Below are 18,964 nucleotides of genomic sequence, written 5' to 3' on the forward strand. Positions count from 1 at the left end.
AAGTTAAAATGAAAACTGGGGCTGTGCAGTGGCTCACGCCTGTAATCTCAGCACTTTGGGAGGCCTAGGTGGGAGAATTGCTTAAGCCTAGGAATTCAGGACCAGCTTGGGCAACATGGTGAGACCTCATCTCTACAGAAAAATTTAAAAATTAGGTCGGGCGTGGTGGCTCATGCCTGTAATCCCAGCACTTTGGGAGGCCGAGGTGGGTGGATTACCTGAGGTCAGGAGTTCAAGACCAGCCTGACCAATATGGTGAAACCTCCTCTCTACTAAAAATACAAAAAATTAGCCAGGCGTGGTGGCGGGCGCCTGTAATCCCAGCTACTTGGGAGGCTGAGGCAGAAGAATAACTTGAACCCAGGAGGCAGAGGTTGCAGTGAGCCCAGATTGCGCCATTGCACTCCAGCCTGGGCAACAAGAGCAAAACTCCGTCTCAAAAAAAATAAAATAAAAAATTAGCTGAGCATGGTGGCTGGCACACACCTGTGGTCCCAGCTACACTGGAGGCTGAGGTGTGAGGATTGCTTGAGTATGGGAGGTTGACGCTGCAGTGAGCTGTGATGGTGCTACTGCACTCCAGTGCGGGTGACAGAGTGAGACCCTGTCCCAAAAACACAAAACAAAACAAAAAACCCAGAGCAAAGGAAAACTCATGCTTCAAGTTTTGGCATCCAAGCAGAGCCTGGTGCCTCTATTTCACAGTAGAAATGAAGTTTGTGTTGGCAATTCAATGTGTTCTCTAGAACAGCCTTCCTTTCCAAAGAAGGACAATTGGAGACAAACGTGTTGGGCACCTTCAGTGTGCAAGTTTCTGTCCCAGTCTGATGTGATCCTGAGCACATTCCAAGGAGACCAGACCCTCCAGTTCTACTTCATTGAGGAGAAACCTGAAATTCCCAAAGGTTAAGAAACTTGAGTAGCAAAGCCAAGATGTGAATCCAGGCCTTTTTGCCACCAAAGTCCATCTCTTTCTTTTACCCACCATTGCCTGCATTTAAACAGTAGCTCTTAGGGAGCATTTTTTTTGGGAGCAACCCTGTCTAATCCCCACCTCCAGGGTCCTATTTCTCATTGCCTGTTCTTCTCCACCTGTTTAAGTCCTACCGTTCTTTTAAGACTTAAGTTCTACTTCATTCCTCAAGACTTTTTTGGACAATTTCAGCACAGACCGATCTCTCAGTATGGGATGAATGATGTGAGCAGATATTAGGTATACAAAGGGGAGGGCTGCAATGGACGCTTGATTTTCACCCAACATCTAGTTTCCCATGTATTGTTGCCTAACAGATCCTGATTTCTGATTCCTTTGTAGCTAAGTGAGCACTGACCCCATCCCAGTTCTGGAAGTGGATGGAGCTTGGTCTAAACCAGTTGCAGAAATGTTAACCCCCTCACCAGTGGTCAGGCTTGGAATGGTTTTATAACCAAATTCTGGCCAGTGGAAAGAGACCATCTTTCCTTCTTGAGTGGGATGGTTCCATGTCTAGAACTGCTGTGGACTTCCTGCCACCCAGCTTGGGGGTGAAGCCCACATGAGGATGGCGGAGCAGCAGGGAAAGGAGTCCTTGAGCTGCTGTATCAAACACCTCTAGCCTGCCCTTCCTCTGAACTCTGCTGTGAGACCTGATACACTTCCTTGCAGCTACTTCCAGTTTGAGTTCAGGGTTTTTTGTTACTTGCTGACAAAAACATCACAGCTGCTACTACACTGCGTGCTTTAACACACAGCGTTTGTACTGTTCTCCTTGACACTTACCACCTTGTCATCTCTGTTGTATTGTAGCTGTGTTGTTATTTAACTTTTTCTATGTTCATATCTTGTCTAGAAGTTGACATCAACTCTTCCAACCCATAGGAATGTTTTTCTGAATTCTCATAGAGCTCCCAAATAGCCGTCAAATCTGCCATCCCTTCATTCCAGAAATATTTATTGAGCTCTACTATGTGTAGGAACTGGGGATATGCAGTGGGGAAGGCAGACACGATCCTACAGCTACGGAGTTGATAGTCCTCATGAGGAACTCAGATGTTAATCAGATGACCTCAGGAATAAGTCTAGAATGATGACTGGGAAGAGTTATGAATGAAGGTACCCAGAGCTATCCTAAGGCACAGTAGGAAGATCTGCCTTGACCTGGGGGTCAGGGAAAGTATCCCAGAGAAACTGAGATCTGAAGGATGTGTGAGAATGAACTGGGTGAAAAAAAGAGGGAAAATGCATTCTAGGTGACAAGAAGAGTATGTCCTCTCCTCTTCATCCTGGCAGCCACTGCCCCCATCACTTTTGACCAGAACATTCTTGGTGCTTTCTAACTGGCTGTGCTACTTGCAGTTTCATTCCCCGCAGGTCCATCCTTCTTCCAGCCATGAGACTTATCTATGAAAACCCTTCGGTGGCCCCCAGACTCTACTAAGAGAAGGTCAATTTTCTTTCTCTCTCTCTTCTCTTCTCTTTTCTTCTTTCTTTCTTACTTTCTTTCTTTCTTCCTTTCTTTCTTTCTCTCTCTCCCCTTCCTTCCTTCCTTCCTTCCTTCCTTCCTTCCTTCCTTCTTTCCTTCCTCTCTCTGTCTCTCTCTCTTTCTTTCTTTTCTTTTTTTACACAAGATCTCGCTGTATATCCCAGGCTGGAGTGCAGTGGCATGATCTCGGTTCACTACAACCTCCGCCTCCCAGGTTTGAACGATTCTCCCACCTCAGCCTCCTGAGTAGCTGGGATTACAGGTGCATGTCCCCATTCCTGGCTATTTTTTGTGTTTTTAGTAGAGACAGGATTTTGCCATGTTCGCCAGGCTGGTCTCAAACTCCTGGCCTCAAGTGATCCACCTGCCTCGGCCTCCCAAAGTGCTGGGATTACAGGCGTGAGCCACCACACCCGGCCAAGGTCAATTTTCTTAACAAGGCTCTTCATGATCCCATCTCTAGCCACCTCTCTAGCCTTATTTTCTGCCTCTCCCTGCCTCTGAGAACTCCCTACCTGTGATTCTCAACCACACTAGGCCATCAGATCTTTTCGTAGTGTCCTCTGTACCTAGAACATCCTTCTAGGCATCTTTGGCACGACTGCCCTGATGCAGCACAGGCGTCGTGTAACCTGGATTGGCCTCAGTGGCCCTTCTCTGTGCTGCCACTGCACTTTGTACATATCCAAATTGTCTGTTCATGGGCGTCTCCCAATTAAACTGAGCATTTCCAGTGTAGGGACCATGTCTCACATTATCTTTCTATCCCTTAGAACCTAGCACAGCCTGGCACACAGTATGCCCTCAGGAACCATTCGTTAAACTATATTTCAGCACTTACTGTCTTGCCACATAATCTGGCACTGCTCATGTTCCATTTGACTGTATTGCATTTCATTGGCTCTTTCACGTGTGCTACCATTGACTGCGCAGGTAGATCTTAAGTTCCTGGAGGCCAAACGGCATCTTACATTTCTCAGTAGCCCTCAGAGAATTGAACATTTGTCCCTAAATAAGCATGCAACAAGTGCTAAATTAATAAAGATTTCAGGCTGGGCGCAGTGGCTTATGCCTATAATCCCAGCACTTTGGGAGGCTGAGGCGGGTGGAAGACTTGAGGTCAGGAGTTTGAGACCAGCCTGGCCAACATGGTGAAACACAGTCTCTACTAAAAACACACACACAAAAAATTTGCCGGGTGTGGCGATGCGTGCCTGTAATCCCACGTACTCAGGAGGCTGAGGCAGGAGAATCGTTTGAATCTGGGAAGGGGAGGTTGCAGTGAGCTGAGATGGTGCCACTGCACTCCAGCCTGGGTAACAGAGTAAGACTCCATCAAAAAAAAAAATTAATACAGATTTGAAAGTATACATGAATGGATGGAGTTAAATAAATAGTTAAACATATTCCTTCTACCTCTCTAGTAGGGAAATTACAACTGAGTCCTCTTGCTGCCAAGATTCTTGCAGGCAGGCCTCAGGAGGAAAGGCATCCTAGAAAAGTGAATATCCACAGGGAGAGGGGGTCACTGAGCCACTCCCTTCCCCCCCAAGCAGTGCCCTGACACCTTCGCTGCTCAAGCTGCCTTCCTCCTCCTGGATGGGGTGGATCCTGAGGGATCCTGATGGTTCCTAGAACATGTGGTCCTGAGCTTTTAGAAGGAGCCCACCATTCCCTCCTCCTTGATTGCACTGCTCAGCAGCTAAGTAACCCTTGTGGATTACAGCCCAGGAGCTCCGGCCCTTCTCTTCTCCTGCCTTGATGGCTTCCTCGGCCCAGGAGACCAGATGTGCTCCTGCTAGTGGTCTGGAAGTGCTCTCTCCTGTCGATCCAGGCTCCCGGAAGGTCTTGAGAGAGGCAGAAGTCTGGAGAGATAATGCAGGCTGCTTACTCACTTCTGGGGTCTAAACTCTGGAAACACTGAGCAGGCTCAGGCCTGAGGTAGTCCAGACGACAGCCAGCAAAATTTGCTGAGGGTTTGCTGAGTGGGCTGAGTTATAGCCTGGACCCTGGGAGGCAGGCAGGGAGAAGGAGCTGAGGAAGGGAGCAAAGAGTCCTCTGTGAGGTGTCTCCCTTAAAAATCCATCACACAGGCCCATTTGCAGATGGGACGAGGACTTGCCTGCTGCAGGAAGCAGAGAGAAGCCCTGGCAGAGGCTGCTCAAGTGCCTGGACCGGCACCTGGTCTTGCCTGGACTTGGACGCTGATCCCTCAGCCACTCCCAAGTGTGACTGGGCTGTTCCTTTCTGTTTCTGAGCTTCAAAGTGTTGCAGAGGGACAGGATAACTTGGTCTGGTACAAAATGAAAATGTGGGGTCCCCTTTTCCAAAATTATTAAGAATTTACTATATATTTTTTTACTTTTGTTTTAGTATTTTAGTTTTTTTTTTTTTTAAGTATTGCTTTTTATTCTTCTTATTTTCCAGAAACTGCTAAACAGGAGAGTATTAAACCAAGTGCAGGGCTCATCTGAGCTGGAGCTCACCCATCCATGAAGCCGGCCCTGCAGAGGGGTTACATGAGAAAAGCATGAGTGGGAGGCTCTCACCTGTAATCCCAGCACTTTGGGAGGCTGAGGCGGGTGGATCACTTGAGGCCAGGAGTTCAAGACCAGCCTAGGCAACATGGTGAAACCTGTCTCTACTAAAAATACAAAAATTAGCCGGGCATGGTGGCACACGACTTGTATAGTCTCAGCTACTTGGGAGGCTGAAGCATGAGAATCGCTTGAACCCAGGAGGCAGAGGTTGCAGTGAGCCGAGATCGTTCCATTGCACTCCAGCCTAGGCGACAGAGCAAGACTCTGTATCCAAAAAAAAAAAAAAAAAAAAAAAAGAGGGGCTATAATTCGGAGAACCTGGGGGGCAAGGCAGGTTTTCCTCAGCACCAGCACCTGCCCTCAGGTTAGGCCCTACCACATACCTTAATAAAAGGCAGAAACTTTATCTTTGTAGGGGAGAAAAAGTTACCTTTCCCTCACCCATCACAAGGCTCATCGCTACTGCTCCTATAACAAAAAACAGGTTAATGAGAGAAAAGGACCACAAATGTATTTAAGCAAAGTTTTTTTTTTCTGTTTTTGTTTTTTTTTTTTTTTTTTTGAGATGGAGTCTCACTCTGTCGCCAGGCTGGAGTGCAGTGGCGCGATCTCGGCTCACTGCAACCTCCGCCTCCCGGGTTCAAGCAGCTCTCCTGCCTCAGCCTCCCAAGTTGCTGGGATTACCGGCGCCCGCCACCTTACCTTGCTAATTTTTGTATTTTTAACAGAGATGGGGTTTCACCATGTTGGCTAGACTGGTCTTGAACTGTTGGCTAGAGTTGTCTTGAACTCCTGACCTCAGGTGATCTGCCCACCTCAGCCTCCCAAAGTGCTGGGAATACAGGCAAAATTGACTTCCTGTGTGTGGTATGGAATGAGAATGAGCGAGGCCCCAGGACCTAGAGTCTAGGTTGGCGGTCAAGGCAAGGACATCCCAAGGTGGCTATTTGTCCCAGTGCCTTTTGGTTTAAGTTAAGGCATGTAGGCAGCTCTCTTTAAAAGTGTAATTCACCTGATAACCAAGGAAGAGATAACACATTCCCTGCTCAGCGAATGAGATTCTACAGTCTCTTTGCCAAATAAGCCTTGAAGGCAGGTAATTCAGAGCCAATATGGAGTTTTAAAAAGTATTTAGACAGCAAGATTTTATTCAAATGAAAAATCATATTCTAATCTGAATAGAAAAACTCAATTTTGTAAAAGTTGAAGGGTGGCAGAATGTGCCACCTCAAAATATGCCCCCTTTGGCATAAGGGTTATTTTGAGCCAAAGGCAAATGAAAACCAGCAGGCACTGGAAGGGCACTCTGATCACTCCTTTTTCTTTCTGAAAGCAAGAACAAAAGCCCCATATGAAAGATGTCCTCCTTACACCAGGAGGAAAGCAACATTCTTTTAAAAAATTTTTTTAAATAAGAAATAGAGGGCCGGGCATGGTGGCTCATGCTTGTAATCCCAGCACTTTGGGAGGCCGAGGCGGGCGGATCACGAGGTCAGGAGATCGAGACCACGGTGAAACCCCGTCTCTATTTAAAAATACAAAAAATTAGCCGGGCGTGGTGGCGGGCGCCTGTAGTCCCAGCTACTTGGAGAGGCTGAGGCAGGAGAATGGCGTGAACCCGGGAGGCGGAGCTTGCAGTGAGCCAAGATTGCGCCACTGCACTCCAGCCTGGGCGACAGAGCGAGACTCCGTCTCAAAAAAAAAAAAAAAAAAAAAGAAATAGAGATGAGGGTCTCCCTATCATCAGACCAGGCTGGTCTCCAACTCCTGGCCTCAAGTGATCCGCCCACGTCGACCTCCCAAAGTGCTAGGATTACAGGTGTGAGACACCACGCCGTCCAGAAAGCAGCAGTCTTATCATCAGGGACAGGGAGAGGAGGCTGAGAGGGATCTGTACAAACTGACCATGGGAACCAACCTTCCTCTTCCCAGTCACTGCTCACAATCATCTTTCCTAGCCCAAGCCCCCTTGCCTTGTCACATTTCCATCATTTACGTTGTGAAACTCTTTGTCCAACCCAGTATATGAGTGTTTGACTCTAAACTGCTTCTTTGGGTCTTCATTTCCTTATGAGGGCTCCCATCTCATGTAAAACTTATTTAAATAACTATGTTTCCTTTCCTCCTATTAATCTGTTTTATGTTGATTTAATTCTTAGGCCCTGTTGAAAACCCTAGGAGAGTAGAGGTAAATATTTTGCCTACCATACAAGGTAAAAAATTTTTCCGTAAACTAATCTATTAATTTGGTATAGTCTCAGCCAAATATCAACAGGATTATCTTTGTTTTGAACTTGGCAGAAATGGTATTAAGATTGATTTGGGACTGGGAGCTGTGGCTCACGCCTGTAATCCCAGCACTTTGGAAGGCCAAGGCAGTCGGATCATTTGAACCCAGGAATTTAAGACCAGCTTGGGCAACACAGTGAAACCCCATTTCTACAAAAAGTAAAAAATTAGCCAAGTGTGGCGGCACATACCTGTAGTCGCAGCTACTCAGGAGGCTGAGGTGGGAGGATCACCTGAGCCTGGGAGGTTGAGGCTGCAGTGAGCTGTGATCTAACCTGGGTGCCAGGGTAAGAACCTGTCTCAAGAGAAACAAAACAAACAAACAAAAAAACAACAAAAAAAAGATTTATTTGGAAAAGTAGACATGGGAGGAGGATCAGGGAAATTTAAAAATTAATAAATATTAAATGATAGAACCTTAGATATTAAAGCATATTTTAAAGGGCACATAAAGGGGTTCCTGGGACCCTAGGTGGGCCTCAATTCACAGGGGACTTTGGGAGTTGCCGTAAAACTCTGCTCCTGCAAGGTAAGACTCACTTAAAAAATCATACCAGTTCCTGTTGCCAGTCCTCTCCCGTCACCCTGAAGGCTGGGGAGTCATGAGGCTATACTTCCTCCATGCCCCCCCATGCCATTTCCATCAGTATGAGCTGAGCAGAAGGTCTTAAACAGGAAGGCAACGTGGAGCTTATATACACATGTTAGGCTGTCCAGGCCCCTGGCATGGGATTTCTTCTTTCTATTGGTTATTACTTGGATCCTTGTACTTTGTCTTCCTTCATTGTCTCCATGCAAAATTCAAAGCATTAATTTAGGCCGGGCGTGGTGGCTCACACCTGTAATCCCAGCACTTTGGGAGGCCAAGGCAGGCGGATTACCTGAGGTCAGGAGATCGAGACCAGCTTGGCCAAGATGGTGAAACCCCCTCTCTACTAAAAATACAAAAAATTAGCTGGGTGTGGTGGTGGGCACCTGTAATCCCAGCTACTTGGGAGGCTAAAGCAGGAGAATCGCTTGACCCCAGGAGGCAGAGGGTGCAGTGAGCCGAGATCGCGCCACTGCACTCCAGCTTGGGCAACGGGAGTGAAACTCCGTCTTAAAAAAAAAAAAAAAAAAAAAAGCATTAATTTAAAGGACAGAGAACAATTAGGGTCAAAATTTGCTTTAGAGGGAAGTCTAGTTAGTGGAAACTGGGTGTGATGTTTCTCTGGGTGTTGGTGGTGGTGGCTTGCCCTACCTCATCTCTCTCCTTAGCCCCTCTCATTCCACAGATAACTGAGAGTGGGGACTATTCCAGAAAGCAGTGGAGATCCAGTCATGTGGATATTCTTATTCCTTCCCACAGCCTTCCCAGCAGCCCTGGACTTCATTCCCAGAAGGGGCACCTGTTTTACTTGCTTCTCTATCAATTTGCTTTGGGAAAAATGGTTTGCAATTGAGTGTTTGAAGCAAAATCCCACAACAGCAGTTTTTCCCCTTTGCAGAAACCACTCTTTATTTTGGCAAACACTGGGTACTCGAAGCAATTTGCCTTTTGTCTAAACTGGAAGCAGAGATGTTGTTGGGCCTGAGGTGGATTTGTAATCTTTCCCTGCCTCTGACTAAGGACCAGTGGCTCTTGTCCTAGATGAAGTTATCGCAGGAGTCTGGGAGAGAAAGAGCAAATGTGCACATGGCATCAGCCCTGCCCCCGGGAGGAGCTGGAGTGGGGTCCTGTGTGTTGACACTCAATGGCTGAGACTTAGATCAGCCATTACTGCAGACAGAGTTGCTTCTTGTTTTAACACTGTGGCAGGAAGCAAAGCGCAGTTTCATGCAGCTCAAAGGCAGCAGGGGCTGGAGTTCAGGGCTCATCTGGTTTTTAATGGGGCCCCAGAACAGGTCTGCAGCCCTGGCTTCCTGGGAGCTTGAGAGCTGGGAGCCCTCCACCCAGCACCACACCCCTCCTCCCAGCCCCCTCGCCTGCTGCATTGCACCACTGATTTAGTGAAGACATCATCCTCACCCCCTTCCAAGAGCTGCTCGCTGCTCTGTTCTGACAATTACGCTAGCTGCTGCAGAGAAGTGCTCATCCCCACCGACATATGGCTTTTTAAAGTGATAAATTGCATTAGCAAATTTTTTATTAGCTCTGCTGTCAGGAGGGATCTCCTGCCACATTAGCTTGCTGAGGCTGATGCATAACTTCCTGACCGTTAATTACCATGCCAAAGGCTAAAGGGACTCAGGAGCTGGTAGGTGGATGAGTGAAGGCCCTGTTCTCTCTTCCTCTCTCCATGGGAGGTCAGGAAGGCTTGGCTCAGTGGCCCTTAAACTGTCTTTGGTCTGGCTCTGCAGTGAGCTCTAGACTTTAGGCTCCTGATCTTCGTGGGTAGGGCACAGGACACCCAGATACCATCTGGGCTGCTTGGGGTTGGGTTCTCCCTCAGGTCCTTCAGGACTTGGCAGCTTGAATCTGCACAGCATCTCTTTTGGAGCTGGATGTTCAAGACAAACCCTAGACTGGGTCCCAGAAAGGTGCTCTAGCCTCTCATTCGGGGTTCAAGGCCAGTGATCCTCCTCATTCCTCCTCCTCTCATGCCAGACAGCTGAAGAGACTCCTCCCCAAAGGTGACATCATGTCTCTTGCTTAGGTCTTTTCTTGGTGGCTTTCCAAAGAACTGCATATTCAGGATGTTCAATCCCAACTTCCATGGACTCAGGCTCTCCTCTTATAGAAGAAATTGCATAAAACTCAAACTCACTGGGGAGCAAAAATGAAAAGAGAAACATTTTAATTTCTTGTTTTACCTACTACCCAAAATGAGTAATCATTTTGAGGGTCTCTGACTTCTTTGAAAATCAGACCAAAAAATTGATCCTCATCCCCAGTAAAAATGCACGTACAAATTTGTGCATTCAGTTTCAGTCTTTCCAGTCTCTCTGCAGCCCATTTATGAATCGACGTTTTATAGGTGCCCTTTCCAACACCCTCCGACTGCACCCCCACCCCAACCCCCACCTCGAGCAGCTGATCCCTGAGAACTGACCATATCAGCAGCCTCCTGCCACAAGAAATGAGTTAGCCTGAAGCAGCAGAACTAGCTCCCCAGGGCACAGTTTGGGTGAAGTCCACTAGATGCAATTGCATTATTTCTTGAGTTACATTAGACATGGTGAGACAGAAATGTGCTCAGCGTGGCAATGACTTTGTGGTCAGGTCTACATTAACTACTCATTCTGAGAAACCAGTTCTTGTGGCTGGGAGGCTCCTGTAGTAGCATTTTCTTGTCCTGGTGTGCTCCTGCTGAGAAGGGAGGTGAGGGAGGAGGAGGAGGAGACTGCAGCAGAAAAAGAAAAGATTCTGAAATGGGTGCGGGGGAGGGTATGTGTGTGTGTGGAGAAAGGCAGAGAGAGGGGGTGGGGACGAGAACTGAATTCTTCATTATTCAGCCTAAGGATGCTTTAGATGGAATCTGAAAAATTTGTGAGGATGAATTTGCACTCTTTAAAACACGTGGCCTCAAGTTTTGTCTCATCTTGAGCTTTGGCTAGGAGTGATGCTCTGCTCTGTGAAATCAGAAAAACACTCTCCTTTCTTGGCACTTCTAGGCTAGGGTATAAGAAATGCCCAAAGGAGGATGGAAAAGTGGAAGGACATTCTCTAAATGAATGAGGTGGCCACAAATTTATTCGCTATCACCCCAAATTGGTTGCATGACTCCCTGGCGGAAGCAAGAGAGAACTACTGCAATAAGACCAGGCCCAGCACAGGTTTTTTGGAGGGATGGAAGGTGCTGATAACCAGGCCAACACAAATTGCCTCCTTCTCTGAACTTCGGGAGCATGTGTTGCCTTTGGCTTAGGTCCCAGCGCAGCCTCTGGACTATAGCCCAACGAAGGCCCGTCCTCATCAGCCCCCTTTCCCTCGTACCTCCTGGTTGGTGCAGTCATGAAGCTGGGCTCTTGCTGCAATCCTAGCCTAGCATCTGCCACCTTTCCCAAGTCTCCTTCCAGCCCTGTGGGCTCCAGCCGATTTGCTCCAGTCCTGATGTTTGGCTCATTTTTTAAAAAAATACAGACAAGGTCTCGTTTTGTTGCCCACGCTGGTCTCGAACTCCTGGGCTCAAGCAATTCTCTAGTGCCAGCCTCCCAACATGCTGGGATTATAGGCGTGAGCCACTGTTCCCGGCCCCAGCTCATTTCTGAGGAGGCCAGTACTTGGACTTTCTAGGTCTATGCCTCAGCCCTCTTTGTTTCTCCAGCTCCCATGGTCCAGAGGCTGGGGCGTGAGAAACCACCTTGCCAGCACCCGACCTACTCCTGCTTTATTCTCAGGACAAACAGCAGTCTAGCCACTGATGGGGAAAACAGCAGAGATGTTAAAAGGGCTCAAGATTCTGTGACTCAGAAAGAGATGACTTGTGCTGACTTAGTTTTTCTGAGGACTCATCAGGCCAGGGTTTAGCTATGTCTTCTCCCTGCCCATGTAGGAATGTCCTAGAGATGGCCCCGCAACAGAGGGGTTGGTTCAGAGAAAGAGGGGCCCTGTTGGCTGCCAAGAGGATGAAATTCTGCAATGGCTCATGGGTGAAGGGAAAGGAATCTGTCCCTAAAAGTGTTCTCTAAACATCTGCCATCTGTCCTGTGTGGCCTTGGCATTTCCTCCTTGCCAGCTCTGGGACCTGGGACTACTCCCTCTGGCTGTCCCATGCTGTGCCTCTCACTGCTTATTCCCTCTGGAATCAGCTCAGGCTTTGTCTGATGTCCAGGGCTCTTTACCTGGCTGTTGGGGAAGAGCAGCCTCTGTGGCCCAGGAATGTCACCACGCGGGACATTGTTCTCTAAGAACTTAACTTACTTTCAGGAAAGGGTTTGAAATGGGAGAAATTGACTATCTCCCCCAAGTCCCTGCCCTGAGACCCCTATATCCTTACCAACTGTAGCTCCATGGAGAGGAGAGGAAACAAGAATTCACAGCAGTAAATGACCATCACAGCCCGCAAAAACACAGCGAAGGCCTAATTCCAAAGCCCTTCTCTGCTCACTGTATCAGGCTTCCTCCAGCAGTCCTGAGTCCTCTCTTGGGGGGGCGATCCTTCTCACCCCTGGGGATATTGTTCAGAAGCACATACATGCCTGGTGGGGTTGGGGCTTCCTCTTTGAGGAAAAAGGATTAAGTTGGTATAGGAGGATGCAGAAAGCTCTCTGAGTTCCAACACTCCGGCCCAGAAACTACACTACCCTGCTGTTCCCAGGGTGATCACCCCAATATTACCATTTCTGCCTAGATGGGAGGCTGGAGAACCATCTCTTCTGTAAAGCAAGAACTCTGAAAATGCCCTGACACCAAATTCCCTGAGTATTTCTCCCAAACCCCAGGAAAGAAAACTGTGGTGCCCACCTCAGCCTCCCAAAGTGCTAGGATTACAGGCGTGAGCCACTGTGCCTGGCCTTGAGCTGAGTATTGAACAATAAAATTCCAACTTCACCTTGGCCTGTAAGTCTTCCTATCCTCCTTTGCTCCCTCCCCAGCCCATTCTGCTCTGAACATACTCAATCTCATGTTTCTCCAGCTCACTCAACTGGTTCCTGCCTCAGGTCTTTGCAAGTGCCTGAGCCTCCTTCTGAAATGCCCTTCCTCATATCTGCTCCTGTCTGGCCCATCACCTTTCAGGTCCCAGCTCAAATGTCATCTCTTCCAAGAGGGCTTTCCCATTTGTCCCTACTCAAGCAGCTTCCCCTCCCCCATCACTCTCTGTCCCATTTATTTTTTATTTTTATTTATTTATTTTTTTTTTCTGAGGCGGAGTCTCGCTCTGTCGCCCAGGCTGGAGTACAGTGGCGTGATCTCAGCTCACTGCAAGCTCCGCCTCCCGGGTTCACGCCATTCTTCTGCCTCAGCCTGTCGAGTAGCTGGGACTATAGGCATCCGCCACCACGCCCAGCTAATTTTTTGTATTTTTAGTAGAGACGGGGTTTCACCGTGTTAGCCAGGATGGTCTCGATCTCCTGACCTCGTGATCCGCCCGCCTCAGCCTCCCAAAGTGCTGGGATTACAGGTGTGAGCCACCGCGCCCGGCTCTCTGTCCCATTTCTATGTTTTTGTTTTGTCAGAGGACCTATGACTACTGGAAATTATCTTTTATTTATGTATTTGCTTACTAGATGACTGTGTCCCTCCACTGTTCCCTCCTCCATTGCTCCATGAGATGAGACCCTTGTCCTGTTCATTGCTGTTTCCCCAGTGCCCAGAAAGATACCTGGCTCACAGTAAAGGTATGTAATCCATATTTGTTGATATGATGGGGAATTATTACGATTTGGAGGCCAGAGCCAGAGAGCCCATTGGGGTGGAAGAGGGAAAGAGGACACTTGGCCCCACCCTTTTCACTATCCTTCTAAAGCTAAGAGGATGAAGTCCCAATGTGTTATCTGGACATGCAAAGCCCCAGTCCATCCACCTTCCTAGGTTTATTTCCTGCCAGCCCCCTTTGGTCCCCCATTGAATGTGCCAGCCTCTCCAAACTGCTAAATGGTCCTCATGGTTCAAAGTTCTTTCACATGTATTCTTTGCACATGTTCCCGCTGGAATGCCATTAGTTTATGCAATTAGCAGTTATGGTATCTCCTTTTGGAGTGACCGTGAGGATTAAAGGTTGTAGTACAGAAGAAGCTCCTAGCACAGTGCCTAGCCAGAAGTCAGTCCTCGCCGCGTGTTGGTTAGCAGCCCTCCCTTCCTCTCTGCAGGGACTGCATCAGCACAGGGGGCACCTCCTCTGTGAAGCTTAGACCTAGCACTTCATTTGTAGTCTCCACAGTTAGAGACCTGTTAGGGGGTCCGTTTCCCTAAGATGTCTCCCTGGGCAGAGACATCTGTATCTCCTTTGTGCTCACCATGATGGCTGACATATAGTAGGTGTGAAATGTGTGTCCGCTGAAAAACTGGAACCGAGGTGGGTCTGGGACCTGTGAAGCAATGGAGTCTGGCTGGGGTGGAGGGCTTGTTTGTCTTCTCAGACCCAGAACACGTATGCCTGCTGACCTCACTGAGAAAAAAAGGTCAGTGTCTGCACCCTCCTGTGGCCAGGAAACCAGGAATGGGGAGGCAACCTCTCTCCTGCAGCCTAATCAGCCATCTGGGTACACCCAGCCATGAAATTAGAGTCTACATCCTAAGCACCACGGCCATATCCAGTTTTCCACCGATGAAATATTTAGCCGCCCTACAGCCCCAGTCTGTTCTGTGTCTGGAAGGGAGGGGCTCCTCCCTCTCCTCCCTGCAGATGCCGCCTCTCAGTTCCCTGACCAGGCCTCTTGCTACCCTACTTCTGTGCCTTTACTAATATGATATGTGCCCCACTCCCTCAAATCAGGAATGCCTTCCCCTTCCCCAAGGCCCATCTCCCCCGTGAAACCTTTGCTAGAAGTGATTTTTCCTTCCCTAGACCTCTGACCTTGCCTGAACAGCAAACTCACACTTCACAATCCCGGCTGGGTGGAATTAATTCTTAGCTGGACCCATTGTCATTCAAGGGGGATGAAGACCTTTGACTCAAAATGGTGGTTTAGTGCTGTTGTGGATTTTCTCTATGTAGATTGGGGTGGGGCTGGGGTGCTTAATAGAAAGTAGGAACGGGAATTTCCAATGAAAATGCTTGAGGGACTTTCAGGGACCTCTGCCTGTCGTGAGCCCCTAAAACAAGGACCTTGACCAAGAACCATTCTTCAGTCTTGCCCCCACTCCAGACCAAAGACCCTGAAGGAGCAGGGCAGGACAGGGGAACGTTTGGGGTGAACTATGCGGTATTGTCCAGCCACAGTGTGTTGCCTCCCAGATGCACGCTGACTGCTGTTCAATGTGGTGAGTTTGGGTATGTTGTGAAGTTGCCAAGTAACACAAAGCAACAGGCTGAGGGCAGCTGATTTCTGGGAAGAAAGGGCACCAGCATGGGGCCCTTTGGCCAACTCTGTATAATCAGAGAAGTAGGGCCTTGCTTCGTGCTTCTTGAAATTAGTTGTAAATAAGATATGAAATTGGATGTAAATAAGATCAAGTCTGGCTGGGCGCGGTGGCTCATGCCTGCAATCCCAGCACATTGGGAGGCCAAGGCGGGCAGATCACTTCAGGTCAGGAGTTCGAAACCAGCTTGGCCAACATGGTGAAACACTGTCTCTACCAAAAATATAAAAAATTAGCTGGGCATGATGGTGCATGCCTGTAATCCCAGCTACTTGGGAGGCTGAGGCAGGAGAATCTCTTGAACCCGGAAGGCAGAGGTTGCCGTGAGCCGAGATCATGCCACTGAACTCCAACCTGAGTGACAGAGCCAGACTCCATGTAAAAAAAAAAAAAAAACCAAGATCAAGTCTAATTTTTATATACATTATTCAAATGATTTTGACCAAATGGTTCATACAAGGCAACACTGGCTGGCCCATCACCAGCAGGGTGGTGTTGTGTGGAGAACAGGCATGGGACCTGGATTTGGAGCTAGGCAGATGGGGCTTTGAATCTGGGCTCTGCTATTTACTCGGCTGAGTTGGCCACAGGCCAGACCTTGACCTTCCTGTACATCAGTGTATACATGCATGTTGAGTATGTGAGCATGTGTATCTATAACGTGTTTAGCTCCATAAACACAGCCCTTGCATTTTTCAAGTATTCTTTATGTACTAAGCACTGTGGCAGGCATTTTATTTTCATTATCCTCATTTGGTCTTCATAACAACTCTGGGAGGAAGACATTATTATCCCCATTTTGCAGTTGAGCAAACAGAAGTTTAATAGGGAAGTTAAGTAACTTGTCATAAGACACATTTATTAATGGGTAGATTTATGATTCAATGTCAGGCTCCAAAGCACAGTGAGATCCTGCATTCCTGTGTAGTGGGAATAAAATATTTCCCTCCAGGGTGTCTGATGAGTAAATGAGGTAATCTGTGTGAAAGAGGCTTGTAAACTGTAAAGCACTATTTTCCAAAGGCGAAGCCTCAGTTGTTGCCCTCAAGAACTTTATAATTTGACTATATTGATTAATAAGAGTTGCATAGTGCTTAGTTAAATGTAACCAAGTGTCAAAATGCAAGTGTGCACCTTAGCCTAGTGATCCAATGTAGCATCAGCACTAACAGGACACACAGACATGGTGCACCGCCTGGTATGATGGGATGCCACGGGAAGGCACAGCCTCACCTTCATGGCATGTTCATGTTCAAATGTATTTGACCTGAATTGAATCAGACAAATCCAGATTGTGAGACATTTTACAAGGCAACTTAGACCTAGGCTCTTCAAAAATGTCAATGTCATGAAAAACAAGCAACCAACAAAGGCAGGGGGACTGTTCTAGATTAGAGGAGACTAAAGAAATGTGGTTTAAAATCTTTGTTGTATACCAGATTGTTTTTTTCTTAAAGTCATATCCCAGTGACTCAGGAGGCTGAGGCGTTCAAGAGGAGTTCGAGACCAACCTGGCAACACAGTGAGATTCCATCTCTAAAATATTTTTGAATTAGCCAGATATGACAGTGTGTGCCTTTATCCCAGCTACTCGGGAGACTGAGCTGGGAGGATAGCTTGAGGCCAGGAGTGTGAGGCCACAGTGAGCTGTGATAGTGCCACTCCTCTTCAGACTGGGCAACACAGTGAGCCCCTGTCTCTAAAAATAAATAAGTAAGCCATAAAGGATATTTTGGGAGAATTGGGGACATCTAAATATACTTATTACATTAGCTAATATTACTGTATGAATGTCAAATTTATTGGATGTGATGAAATTGTGGTTATAAGAGAAATTATAAGAGAAATGCCTTTGTTCTTTTTTTTTTTTTTTTTTTTTTTGAGACAGGATCTCACTCTGTCATCCAGGGTGGAGTGCAGTGATGTAATTATAGCTCACTGCAACTTCCAACTCCCGGGCTCAAGCAATCCTCCCCGCCCAGCCTCTCCAGTAGCTGGGACTACAGGCATGTGCCACCAAGCCCAGCTAATTAAAAAAAATTTTTTTAGTAGAGATGAGGTCTCACTATGGTGCCCAAGCTGGTCTCAAACTTCTGGCCACAAGTGTTCCTCCCACCTCAGCCTCCCAAACTGCTGGGATTACAGGCATGAGCCATCACACCTGGCTTGTCCTAGTTCTTAAGTGTCATGATATCTCTGACTTTCAAATGCTTTAGTAAATGCATATATATGTATGTGTGAATATATTTTTATATTCACATATTTTATATTTTTATATTCATATATACATATATATGGAGAGAGAGAGAAAGCAAGCAAGCAAATGGCAAAATGTTAACCCTTGGTGAATTTAGATAAAGGATTTACTGGCTTTCCAGTATTATCCTTTTAACTTTTTTCTTTTTTTTTTTTTTTTTTTTGAGATGGAGTCTTGCTCTGTCACCCAGGCTGGAGTGCAGTGGCGCGATCTTGGCTCACTGCAAGCTCCGCCTCCCGGGTTCACGCCATTCTCCTGCCTCAGCCTCTCCGAGTAGCTGGGACTACAGGTGCCCGCCACCACGCCTGGCTAATTTTTTGTATTTTTAGTAGAGACGGGGTTTCACCGTGGTCTCGATCTCCTGACCTCGTGATCCGCCCGCCTCGGCCTCCCAAAGTGCTGGGATTACAAGCGTGAGCCACCGCGCCCGGCTTCCTTTTAACTTTTTTCTAGGTTTAAAAATTTCCAATAAAAATTGAGAAGTTTAACAGAGTTTAACAGAGGGAACAAGTAACTTGCCACAAAACACATTTATTAAAGGACACATCTGGGATGCAACGTCTGTATCAGTGCTCAGGGGCAATGGCTATTATTTAAAAATGGCGATTTAAACCTTCCTCTAGGTTTAAAGGAACTTAGAGCTGGCCAGGTGTGGTGGCTAATGCCTGTAATCCCAGCACTTTGGGAGGCCGAGGTGGGCAGATCACTTGAGGTTAAGGGTTTGAAACCAGCCTGGCTAACATAGTAAAACCCCATCTTTACTAAAAATACAAAAATAAGCCTGGCATCGTGGCACATGCCTGTAATCCTAGCTACTCGGGAGGCTAAGGCAGGAGCATCACTTGAAGCTGGGAGGTGGAGGTTGCAGTGAGCCGAGATCACACCACTGCACTCCAGCCTAGATGACAGAGCAAGACTCCGTCTCAAAAAATAAAATAAAATAAAAAATAAAGGAACCTGGCCGGGCGCGGTGGCTCATGCCTGTAATCCCAGCACTTTGGGAGGCCGAGGCGGGCGGATCACGAGGTCAGGAGATCGAGACCATCCTGGCTAACACAGTGAAACCCCATCTCTACTAAAAATACAAAAAATTAGCCGGGTGAGGTGGCGGGTGCCTGTAGTCCCAGCTACTGGGGAGGCTGAGGCAGGAGAATGGCGTGAACCCTGGGGGGCGGAGCCTGCAGTGAGCCGAGATCACGCCACTGCACTCCAGCCTGGGCAACAGCGAGACTCTGTCTCAAAAAAATAAAAAAAAATAAAAAAAAAAATAAAGGAATCTACAGCTGAACACTTTTATCATATAAAAAAATCTTCACCAAACTTACTTGTTTGCCACACTTTTAATAAGTAGGAAAACGCAACAGAGGCCCCACATGGTCCCAGGGTCTCAGGCACTTTCTTGACTCTTCTAAAGGAATGACTCTAATAGTTTTTCATCAGGGCTGCTTTCCCTTTAGCTACAGCGTAGTCA

At 47.5% G+C, this 18,964-nt stretch overlaps 1 protein-coding gene across 2 annotated transcripts in view; it reads left to right on the forward strand.

Moving 5' to 3' along the window:
• Positions 1-18,964, forward strand: part of LOC105738624 — a 153,231-nt gene that overhangs the window by 96,271 nt on the left and 37,996 nt on the right. The window lies entirely within an intron of this gene.

The sequence above is a fragment of the Nomascus leucogenys genome, chromosome 19, assembly GCF_006542625.1.
Source record: "Nomascus leucogenys isolate Asia chromosome 19, Asia_NLE_v1, whole genome shotgun sequence".
NCBI lineage: Eukaryota > Metazoa > Chordata > Mammalia > Primates > Hylobatidae > Nomascus > Nomascus leucogenys.